A 12,035-nucleotide genomic window follows, 5' to 3' on the forward strand; every position below is an offset into this window, starting at 1 on the left:
GCACCGGGACCCCGCGGGAGGTCTTTCTGAGTCTAGTCATGGTGGAGGTGATTTGCTGATTAAGGTCTGAGGGTGCTGACAGGCGGGTGGCTGTAATTAAAGCTGTGCCGTTTTTGTTAACGGTGCGCCCTGGTTTCTGTCAGTGCGGGTGTTTGTATAGTCCCCAAAACATGCGGGTGTGGGTCGGTGGAAAATTTAGGCGGAACATCCGCGGTTCTTTTACGGCATGCTGGGGAAGGTTGGCTGGCTTTACAGCAGAGGTGTGCGGCAGAGACACCAGCCCCGGTCTCGGTCGGACGGTCGGGTTTCCTGAAGTGTCGCCTGTCTTTTCCGCGGGGTGAGTGTAGGTCTTTGCTGTCAGGCTTTGGCTTGAAGGAAGGGTACTCTAGGAGGCCTCTGTGGGTCAGTTCGAGGCTTGGTGAGGTCCGGTAGTGCCTGCAAACGGGCGGCTGTGGGTAGTATCCGTGCTTTGGTGGTTGTCCCCTCTAGTTTCTGCAGCAGCAGATTAGTGGCCCGTCAAGGCTCCGGTCTTGGCGCCATCGCACATGGCCTCCGCCATCTTAGTAGTGGTGTCTGGGTGGATTGGCGGCCTTGCTGCTGTGTTGAAACAGCCAGCGGCTGTCAGGTCCCAAGAGTGGGGACCGGGATCACCCCCCCGGTCCATGGGGGGGGGGTAACGGGGCCGGAACCCTCCGGATTCGTGCCCCAGGTTGGGTGCTGTGTTGCGGGATAGTGGGGCAGCGGCCGTCTGCCCCACTCACCGCCGGAGAAGGCCTCAAGTAGTTTGGCGTTAATTTCTCCTCCAGGGGACTGTAGCTCTTGGAGCCAGCCTCTCCCCGGATCCAGCCGTCCCTCTGTGTTGGGCTTTGTTGCTGTAGATCTGTTGTTCATTTTAAAAGCATGATTTATAGTCGTTTTTTACTGCGGTGTTGCAGGAGCTCTGCATGCCTGCGACCGTTCAGCTCGGCAGTCCGGCCCCGCCCCCCCCGATACATCTGCTTTTTGCAGCTGATTCTCTCTGCATTTTTCATCTTGTTTTATATATAACCTGGGGTTAGGCCCCTGGAGACTGCTGGAGTCTCCATTAGGTACTGGGTAAGTCTCCCTATACCAGTAAACGCCTATTTCATTAGGCGCTATATGGTAAAGGTTTACTTCCCTTATCTTTTGTTTGTCTTATAAATAATATGTTAAGAAAAATAATATATTGAATACCCTGGGTTGTCTACTTTAAAAAAATATGCACATGTGAGGTGTGATTCGGGGATTTATGACAGATAATGGTGTTACAATGTCACTATTGATAAATTTAAAATATAAATATATATTGAAACAGCAATTTCCTACTTGTATTTATAGGCCAATAACTTGCAAAAAAAAACCAATAAAGCATGTAAACACTGTTTTTAAACTCGGGACAAAATTTTGAATCTATTTAGCATTTTTTTTCATTAGCTTTTGTAAATAAGTAAAATATTTTTCAAGTAAAAGTCCAAACACATGTTTGTTTTTTTCACCATATTTTATTATTTTTTTTTAAATAAAATATATGACATGATACAAATAATGGTATGTAAAGAAACCCTTCTTGTTCTGAAAAAAAAAACCAATATATAACTTGGATGGGAACAGTAAATGAGAGAAGGAAAATTACAGCTAAACACAAACACCACAAAAGTGTCAAAACTGCTCTGGTTCTTAACGTACAAACATCGCAAAAACAGGCCAGTCCTTAAGGAGTTAACTAAGTACCTGTAAAAAAAAAAATCAAACTTACCATTCAATGTTTTCTTTCTTCTAAAATCTTTTTTCAGCACCAAAAAAGGGCAAATAAAAATCCATAATAACCGACGCAATGAAAAAAAACAAAAAAAACAAGTAAGTCTCTACATTTACCTGTCACAGCACTCTGATTGGTTAATTTGAAATCCACCAATCAGAGTGCTCTGTGTAATTTTACACAGCGTGGGAAAGTTCTTTGGAATTTTCCCACACTGTGTAATTTGACTCATAACTCTCTGATTGGTTACTTAATCCAGCAATCAGAGAGTTATGAGTCAAATTACACAGCGTGGGAAAATTCCAAAGAACTTTCCCACGCTGTGTAAAATGACCCAGAGCACTCTGATTGGTGGATTTCAAACTAACCAATCAGAGTGCCTTGACAGGTAAATGTAGAGACTTACCTGTCAGTCTCTTCATTTACCTGTTAGAGTACTCTGATTGGATGGCTTAAACCCACCAATCAGAGTGCTCTGAGCCTTATTAAGCCTTCCCCCGCCCTGCCGAGCTTAGTCTGCGGGGAGCCCTCGCCGGGTGAAGATGGATTATTATTTTTTTTGCACTCTGTTTTTTTTGTTTTTTTTTTTAACTGCGTTGGTTTTTATGGATTTTTATTTGCCCTTTTTTGGGGCTGAAAAAAGATTTTAGAAGAAAGAAAACATCGAATGGTAAGGTAAGGTACTTAGTTAAAGGTCCCCCCCTCATTATTTTTAGGGTGTGGGGGGTAGGTAGGGAGTAAATTTTTTTGGGGGGGAGGGAGTGACTAGGGGTTTGGGGACCCCTAGTCACCTGGGGCCGGGGGGGAGGACAATAGGTCCCCCCTATGGGTATTTAGGGCCCCACCCGCCGCTCAGGGGTGGGAGCCAGGGGGGAGGACTTTAGGTCCCCCCTTATTAGTATTTAGGGCTCCCACCCACCGCTCAGGGGGGAGGACCTTAGTTCCCCCCTTATTAGTATTTAGGTCCCCCCCTTATTCCAATTTAGGGCCCCCACCCGCCGCTCAGGGGTAGGGGCCAGGGGGGAGGACGTTAGGTCCCCCCCTTATTAGTATTTAGGGCCCTCACCCGCCGCTCAGGGGTGGGGGGCCAGGGGTGAGGACATTAGGTACCCCCCCTTATTAGTATTTAGGGCCCCCACCCACCGCTCAGGGGTGGGGGCTAGGGGAGAGGACATTAAGTCCCCCCCTTTTTAGTATTTAGGGCCCCCACCCACCGCTCAGGGGTGGGGGCCAGGGGGAGGACATTAGGCCCCCCTTATTTTACTGTAGGGCCCCACCTGCCTCTCAGGGGTGGGGGCCAGGGGGGAGGACATTAGGTCCCCCCCTTATTCCAATTTAGGGCCCCCACCCGCCACTCGGGGTTGGGGGCACGGTGGGAGGACATTAGGTCCCCCCCTTATTAGTATTTAGGGCCCCCACCCACCGCTCAGGGATGGGGGTAGGGGGGGGCAATAGGTCCCTATTTTTTATTTTATTTTTTAACAGTGAGCAGCCACAGGCTGCTCACTGTTTACTAAACATGCCCCTACTCACAGTATAGCGAGTAGGGGCAAAATTTACTAATACTAAGTAATTTTTACTTAGTATTAGTAAATGTGGCTGAAAGACCAATTTAGGTCTTTCAGCCTTTTGGTAGATAACTCCCTAATACTGTGGGAATTAGGGAGTTATCTACTAAGCAGCTGCAAGATAAGTTCTGAAGTTGCTCAATTTCCGAAGTGCCGAAGTTGCCAAAGTTCCGAAGTGTTGAAGTGCCGAATTGCCGAAGTCCCGAATTGCGAAAGTCCCGAATTTCGAAATGCCGAACCGAACCGAAAATTTTCCGCATGCACATGCCTATAATACAAATATGTATGCCTTCCTATGGGTATTTTCCTGACACTGGATGTCCCCTCCTGCCGGTCAGCAGGATCTTGAGCCGACACAGGGCCGGTGCCCCCTTAGGTGGCCGCCTGTGCCACCTAATGGTGCCCCTCTAAGGCCCTGTGTGAATTTGTTAAAAGAGGAACTGACACTTGACAGGAACTGACAGGAAAATTGACAGTTCTTTGTTCTTTCACCTCAGTAAACCTCAGTTTCACCTCAGATTACCCTTTGCTTATAGCATTGGCTGAACTCAAAAAAGAAAACAAAAAAATCACAGGGTGGTCAGAACTGCACTGTGGGGACATACACCTGTAATCTTCTCCCCCCCCCCCCCCCACCCCTCACCTTCCCTCCCTGTAATTGACAGTTCTTGATCTTTCACCTCAGTAAACCACAGTAAACCTCAGTAAACCTCAGATTACCCTTTGCTTATAGCATTGGCTGAACTCAAAAAAGAAAACAAAAAAATCACAGGGTGGTCAGAACTGCACTGTGGGAACATACACCTGTAATCTTCTCTCCCCCCCCTCCCCTTCCCTCCCTGTAATCTTCTCTCCCCCCCTCCCCTTCCCTCCCTGTAATCTTCTCCTCACCTCCCCTCCCTGTAGTGTGGCCGAGCTCCTCTCCGGTCCGCGACCCAGCCGGACTGACAGGAAGTGCACACTCAGTGTGCACTTCCTGTCAGTCCGGGCGGGTCGCGGACCGGAGAGGAGCTCGGCCACGCTGCAGGGAAGGGGAGGTGAGGCAGTGCGGCAGCCACCTGAGCGCTCTCTATAGAGCGCACAGGCAGCTGCAACATTTAAAGGGCCGGCGATGGGGGCGCAGGGCGCCCCCTCCTATATGGCGCCCTAGGCGGCTGCCTAGTTCGCCTTATAGGAAGCGCCGGCCCTGAGTGGTTGTTGCATCTGAGTACCTGGGAGACTTTGAAGGGCATAGGTGTTGCCCTGGGGGGCAGTAGGGGTAAGTAAGAACTGGGGATGGGGTGGGAAAGAAGTTTGTTAGGACATAATATATACAATGTGACCCATTTATAGGTCTTTGTGCAGGGTATCCACACCGTGAAGGATAGGAGATGCGTAATCTCCTGTGGCATTCCTTAGTATTTGGTAAAGAAAGCTTGCAGGATTAGGGTGTTAAGAGGAAACAATGCCTTGCAGTGGACATGGACATTGCTTCTCCCCTGAACTCAGTGGGGTGGACTTGAGGGTTGTTGCTGCAGTGTATGTCCATCTGTTTTGAGGCAGTGATGGTGAGGTCATTATATAACTAATTCATAGTTGGAGTACGTATACTATGGTGGTATTTGTGGAGTGTATAGTCATACTCCGTTCCCTGAGCATATCGTTGGGCTGACAGTGCGCCTGTTTGGAGCGGTTTGCTGGGTGAGTGGGACCCATGTAGTCAGTGGGTTCAGGGCGATATTAGGCGACTGTATGTGGGGTTGCGTGGAGCGTGGCAACCTATCAGGAGTTATTGTAGCAGGGTATGTGTCTGGTGCTGCTCGTACAGGTTTAGTATTTACACCGGAATATCAATGGTATGGTGCATGTTTAGCAACAACATTAACTAAAGATGCTCATAGAAGGGCAATGTGATAGTAACTTACAACAGTAAGATAAAGATGTAAAGGGAGGAACAGGAAAACAGAATAAATAGAATAGACTGAGGTGTCAGGTGGTTAAAGGGACACTCCAGGCACCCAGACCACTTCTGCCCATTGGAGTGGTCTGGGTGCCAACTCCCACTACCCTTAACCTTGCAACTGTACTTATTGCAGTTTTTATAAACTGCAATAATTACCTTGCAGAGTTAACTCCTCCTTTAGTGGCTGTCTACTAGACAGCCACTAGAGGGCACTTCCGGGATTATAGCACAGATTTTCTGTGCTATAGCGTCACTGGACGTCCTCAAGCTATGTGAGGACCTCCAGCGTCGCTAAAATACCCATAGGAAAGCATTTTCAATGCTTTCCTATGGGGAGGTCTAATGTGCGTGTGCGGCATTGTCGCACATGCCCATTAGGTCTTCACCGCCGGCGGGCGGGATCAGTCTCCTTGGCCAGCTCACGTGGTGACGGGGAGGCGCGTGGGCGGACCAAGAAGCAGCGCTGAGGGACATCGGCACTGCCTCAGGTAAGTCACTGAAGGGGTTTTGACCCCTTCAGCAACCGGCGATGGGAGGTGGGAGGGAGAGGGGACCTGCAGTGCCAGGAAAATTGATTGTTTTCCTGGCACTGTAGAGTCCCTTTAATGGGAAATCTATAAGTGGTTTAGATGTTTGTCAGTGTATTGTAATACTTGCTGTGTTCGACAGCCATTTGTTTATTTTTGTGCTTGCCACTCCAGGGATAGCTGTCCCTTGGGGGCTGCATGGTCTTCGGGCTGCGGGGCAGGGATTCCCCATATGTGTAGGAGACGCAGGCCCTCTTTGGGTGTTTGGATGGTTTTAAATCTTCTGTCATGATGGACTAACAGCTTGGTGGGGTATCCCCAGCGGTATCTCAGGCCGTGGTTTTTCAGAGCCTCCAGCACCGTGTAGAAGGTTTTACGTCTCCTCAGGGTCGAAGCTGACAGGTCCGCAAAAATCTTCACTGTCTTTTAATCCACTGGCGGTTGCGCTTTGTTGTGACTAGTGTGGAATATTAACTCCTTAATATGAAAATTATGTGCACAGAGAAGTACATCTCTTGGGATTGAATTCGGTAGATGTTTCGGTTTTGGAACTCGATTAACCCTGTCCGCAAGTAGCATATAGTAGCATATGCGTGTAGAAGGTTGTGTAAATAGAGTTGGAGATCTTCTGTTAGTACTGTTTCAGGGACACCTCGATTGTTGCGATGTGCTCTATCCTCGGTGTCTGCCATTCTGGCTTCCATAGGTTCCAGCTTATGCTCCATGGTTTGGACGTGATCCGCCATATCATTGTGGGCTGTAGCAAACTCGCTCAGCTTCTGTTCGATGTGAGATGAACTGTTGCCCAGTTCCTGCACCTCTTTGTGGAGGGCATCGGCGGTATGTTGCCATGTGGTAATGGGTTTATTGGAGGGCTTCTAGGGCTTGGTTCAGATCGTCTTTGGTAAGTTGAGCTGGGTTGCTTGGGGCCTCACCGTCAAGTGCCGGGGTGCTTGCTTTGGAGTCCTCACCGCCATCTTGGGAGCATCTGTGACGGACCGCCTGGCACCCCGACCGGGTACCTCCGTCAATCACTACTTCCTATTACTGGCGAGTACCATAATCACTGCACTGGAACACCATAACCACCGTTAACCCCACGAACCGCCGCAGCTTGGTTGAGGTCTCGCCGTCCTTCACCCACCATAGACCCAAGACCAGGATCCAGCTTCCAGGGGGTAGGCCTCTGCTAGTCCAGAGAGCATAGCAGGAACAGCTCTTACAAGAGCTTAGTGATTATACTCAGGGGAGTATAGTGATTATAGCAATCCCCAGAGTGTAGTTCTCCAATCCCCAAAACATGAGCCAAGACTTCATGAAGGTGCAAGATGATCTGACCTTTAATGGTTCAGGTTGGCTTTTATACAATTCTTCAGGCCAGAGGAACACCCCCTGGACCTGATGGGGCACAGGAACACATAGGACATAAACCAATCAGAACAAACATACAGTCTGTGACACTCCCATGTACAGCACACAATCACTCCCCTCTGCTTTGGAGATAATTGAGTTACTTACAGGACTTTACTCAATTATCTCCTGGCAGAAAAACCAAATGTTTACAAAGTTCAGAAAGTACCCCAAAACATAACATATCCCAATAAAAGTGAACAACATATCCAAAAATCACCCAGGTCAGAGCAGGGGTTCAGGAAATTCCTGGAAGTCTCTTTTTGACCCACCGTGCACATGGTCCCATGCCCAAAACAGTTCCAGAGAATTAGGGCTACCGGTTGGTCTCTCTGTCTGGAGTACAAAAGTACATACTGCACAGGAACACAGGAGTCTTTTAAAGTGCATTGGGCAAGGTATATTGCAGGGCCCATAGTCCTGAGGCAAGAGGCATAGTACTTTCATCACAGCATACATGTGACGTTGTGAGCGAAAGTGAGCTTTTTGCTGAAACATTTTTAGTTTTTTGGCTCTAGTAGAGGATTTTTTTGTGGTGTGCCATCCTGCGTTGTGGTATTGAGACAGGCTCTCAATGCTGGTGTGTTGCTGGTTTTGGAGCTCAGGACACCGGAGCCAACCTTTATGCAGCCATTTTGGTCGGCAGTTGGTCACTTTTGAGGTTAATAAAAATTATTTTTGCACCAGGGCAGTATGTTCATTAGTTCTTCCTTTGGTTTAAACAAAAAATGTAGAATTGTATGAAATCTGATATTTTGATTGCACATATGTTACAAATCGCACTGTGCATAATCTTTAATAGGTTAATTTAAAAATAATAATTTCATGAATACCAATATATGTCTTATTGTATTTCTCACATCCAAGAAATTGATCATAAATGTAACAGAGGTTGAAATTACTGCACATCCAGAACACTATTCCTGTGCATGGGATGGCACATTAGAAATTTACATTTTATATCCAAAGTTAGTGACTATTCCTGATTCTTTACCTCTGTGTTTTATCAGTATCTAGCTGTGAATGCTAAGAGCTATTCTATGTCACACGACTCTGAAACACTTCCCACTGATATTTGAGGAGAGGAGGACAGCTGGATGAGACCTATATTTACCTCAGTCCCTCAATGCTTCAGTATCCGTATTTCTGGGCACTATGTCTAAAATTACTTTTGGATTTCAAGCCTCTTATCTAGCAACACAGCTCTGCATCTCCTGTGTGTGAATTAGCACAGAATCTAGATCTAAAGGTAAATAACTGGATTATATCTCTTAAACTTTTTTTCTATATTTTTATTACGTAATTGTACTCGTTATATTTTAATATGTAGCCACAGAGTCTAAATATGTGTGTGATATGTGCAGAATTTCCCAAATCTGTTGGTATATATAGTTTGATTTGGTGTTTCATTTTGTTAATACTGCATGCAGTACTCCTGAAAACTTGGATATATCCATATTACATTTTATTACTATCACTATCTAAAAAGCCAGCGTTTCTTCATAATAAGAGCTGTTTGTTAATAAATAAAGCACAATGAGGGTTATGTGTACAGTGTAATTCCATACCTCCCAGCTTGTCGAATGCACATAGAGGGAAACTTTCATTTTAGGGGTGTGAATGGCAGTGTGGAGGGGCGGGGCTGTACTGAGAAGTTTTAGGTGACTTACTAATTGCAACTAAAATGTAATTGAGAACAAGAAAACATTATCTTATTACACAGACTGATTTCTAAACACATTTATTGTAATTTAAAGACCCATTACTGTGAGCATTATTGCTGTAAAGCTCTGTTATACACTCAGACACACCAACAATACGGAGCTCCAAGAAAAGAGGACATAGGATAGAAAAGAGCGACAGAGGGAATTGGACCAAAAATAGGGATTGTCTCTCCTAAGTAGGAACACTTGGGAAATATGTTACTCTGGGCAAAGTTCTAAATGTAGGACAATCAGCAGGAACATCCATGGTCGTCATGGTAGTAACTTCACTTTTTGAAATTTGCTCCAAAATTGCATCTTCATACATAACCTCCTAAATACCTCAAATAGAATAAGTGAAAATAGAAAATTATTTCTTTAACATATTTTCTTTCAAATACAATGATGGTTTTGTGCACAAAATGTACAAAATGAATGCATAAAATTACGTTTCTTTTCACTAAATACCAAACTGTGAAATTAAAACTTTATTACAAATTTTAGGGAAAAAAAGCTGAACTGGAAGAAACTTTGAAACCCGGCTATAATCACAGCTTGGTAATTTTAGACTGAATTTTGCCATATGATTATTAATCCACTACAATTCTGTTTAGTTAAACGGGCACTATAGTATCTTGTTCTGATGAATAAAATCAGTCCCTTCAGGCTTTTTGCAGTAAACACTGTCTTTTCAGAGAAAAGGCTGTGTTTACGTTATAGCCTAGGGCAGGCATAGGCAACCTTCGGCACTCCAGACGTTTTGGACTACACCTCCCATGATGCTTTTCCAGCATTATGGGTGTAAGAGCATTATGGGGGATGTAGTCCACAATCTCTGGCCTTGGGATAACTCCACTGGCCCCTTCTCAGTTGGCTACTAGAGGTGCTCCTTGGGGCAGTGCTGCAAACTGTGAAGTACTGCCATTCAGTGTCTCCACCCTCTGCATAGAGACACTGAGCTTTTATCATAGAGCTGCATTGATTAGATGCATCTCTATGAGATGCTGCTGATTGGCCAGTGCTGTGTTTGGTTTGTGCTGGCTCTTCCCTGATCTGCCTCCTTGACAAGCACAGCCAATCCAATGTTTTCCTGTGATTGGCTCAGAACATCACTTTTGATGATGTCAGCCAAGCAGGCAGATTTGGAGCAGAGCCAGCAGCAGCAGACTGGAATAAAGGTATGATTTTGCTATATTTAAGAGGGCATGGGGCTCAGGGGGGCTAGATGTTGGTTTTAACACGATAGGGTCAGGAGTAAGTTTGCGTTCCTGACCCTATAGTGTTACTTTAATGTGTTAAAGTGGCCAAACTAACAAGATCCATTAGACCATTTTTCCAGTTCAAAACATATTGCAGGTTGCATAAAATCGTAAAATCTTTAATGGTAGCACTATAGATGCAGAACAGAAGCAATGTTGGGAACTTTAATGCACTCTATGAAGCGTTTTATTTCATATTGTAGGCATTCTTCAGTAGTTTCTTTCATTCAGTAGATGCTTTCAGTGAACTGGGAGCTTTGTTGAGATGAAAATTGGCATATAAAATATAGGCCATGAAAATCATCTTAGAAATAGAGGAAATGGAGGAAATGTTTTAATTTTTTTATTAAACTCAGGAGTCAAATCATCACAACTGACTGTTTAGTCAGGGCCGGATTAACATAGGGGCTGATGGAGCTGCAGCTCCAGGCCCAGGCCCATGGAATAGGCCCATTTAAAATTTTTTTTTTTTTTTTACACACACATTACTCTTAGGTTTGCCACCTGACTGGTATTTTACTGGCACCGCCAATATTTGAGGCTGCCTGGCCATGCCGGTATTGCAGTAATACCGGCAATACAAATGCAGGTATTTTTCTCAGAATAGGTGGAGATTACTCTGCAATACCAGCACCAGCCAGTAGGGGTCACTGTGTTTGGAGAGAGGCAGGGATAGGAAGTTACAGCATATCCCCATAGACATATAATACCTAGATGCCGTATTGACCTCGGGGGGCCATGAAATGCAGGCGCCATTTTGAGCCGGTCACCCGGTGTGGTATTATATGTCTATATATTAGGACTTCTGTCCCTATTTTTTTTAATTTACTTTGTCTTAGTGACAAATCTCACTTTAGTAAATAGTGATGTGATTGTTTGATTTCTCCTATTCTCTTTATGCTATCTCCATGCGGACTTCAAAGTGCAAAAGACAGAGCTCACAATAATAAAGAGTTGTAGATATCTACATTTTATTTTGCACAGTTCCAAAATCCATATTAGTTAAAAATAGGTGAAAAGTAAATACATTACAAATCAGGCAAAGATCCAGTCCCACTTTAAAACATGTATATTAAAATGATAGATTGCGGGGTTAGTTCACTAAACTTTTAATTTTAGCAAACCTAAATCCAAATGCAACGCATGGTTTTATTCTGGAAATTCAAATAATCTCAATGTATTGAGTAAACTTAGTCGATAACGTAAATAACCACAGAGGTCTTAAAGCAGCAAATGTCAGTTAATTTTATTTAATATCCCAGGATTAAACATCATGCTACTGGATCTATACACCCTCCGGGTGGATTTTAAGACTAACCATGTTTACTTTAAGGGACCTTGCTCTGCAGATCATAGACAAAATATTCTATATATGTCTATGCTGCAGATCACACTGTGACCAATCCAAGATGGTGGCCCCGCGGCACATCAGCGCCAATAGGAAGTAGCGGTCAATGCGGCGTCTAGGTATTATATGTCTATGCATATCCCTGCCTCTCTCTACTACTCACTGATCCGTGGGGAGCAGCAACACAGCACAGAGTCCAGACAGGAGCTCTACAGCTCAGGTAAGTGAGGGATGGGGGGAAAGGCAGCAGGGACACATGGGGACACTGAGACACTAGGGGATACATGTGGACACTGATACACTAGGGAACATATGGGGACACTGAGACCAGTGGCGTACACACAACCCATGGGGCCCCGGTGCGAAAACTGATCCGGGCCCCCCCCCCCCGCGAGCGCTTACTCTGCGCAGGCTGGGGCCGCAACACATGGCGGCGGGCACCTGGTCGCAGGGCTGCGACCCGTGCGACCGCGGTATGTATGCCAGTGCATGCATAAA

At 45.6% G+C, this 12,035-nt stretch overlaps 1 protein-coding gene across 1 annotated transcript in view; it reads left to right on the forward strand.

Annotated features, from left to right (window-relative positions):
* The first annotated feature begins 8,348 nt into the window (after positions 1 to 8,348).
* Positions 8,349 to 12,035, forward strand: part of FSD2 (fibronectin type III and SPRY domain containing 2) — a 71,972-nt gene continuing 68,285 nt past the window's right edge. Inside the window, exon 1 of the mRNA XM_063448993.1 lies at positions 8,349 to 8,476. The gene's annotated coding sequence lies outside the window, so the exon portion shown is untranslated. The remainder of the gene's footprint in view (positions 8,477 to 12,035) is intronic.

Source organism: Pelobates fuscus, chromosome 3 (assembly GCF_036172605.1).
Source record: "Pelobates fuscus isolate aPelFus1 chromosome 3, aPelFus1.pri, whole genome shotgun sequence".
NCBI lineage: Eukaryota > Metazoa > Chordata > Amphibia > Anura > Pelobatidae > Pelobates > Pelobates fuscus.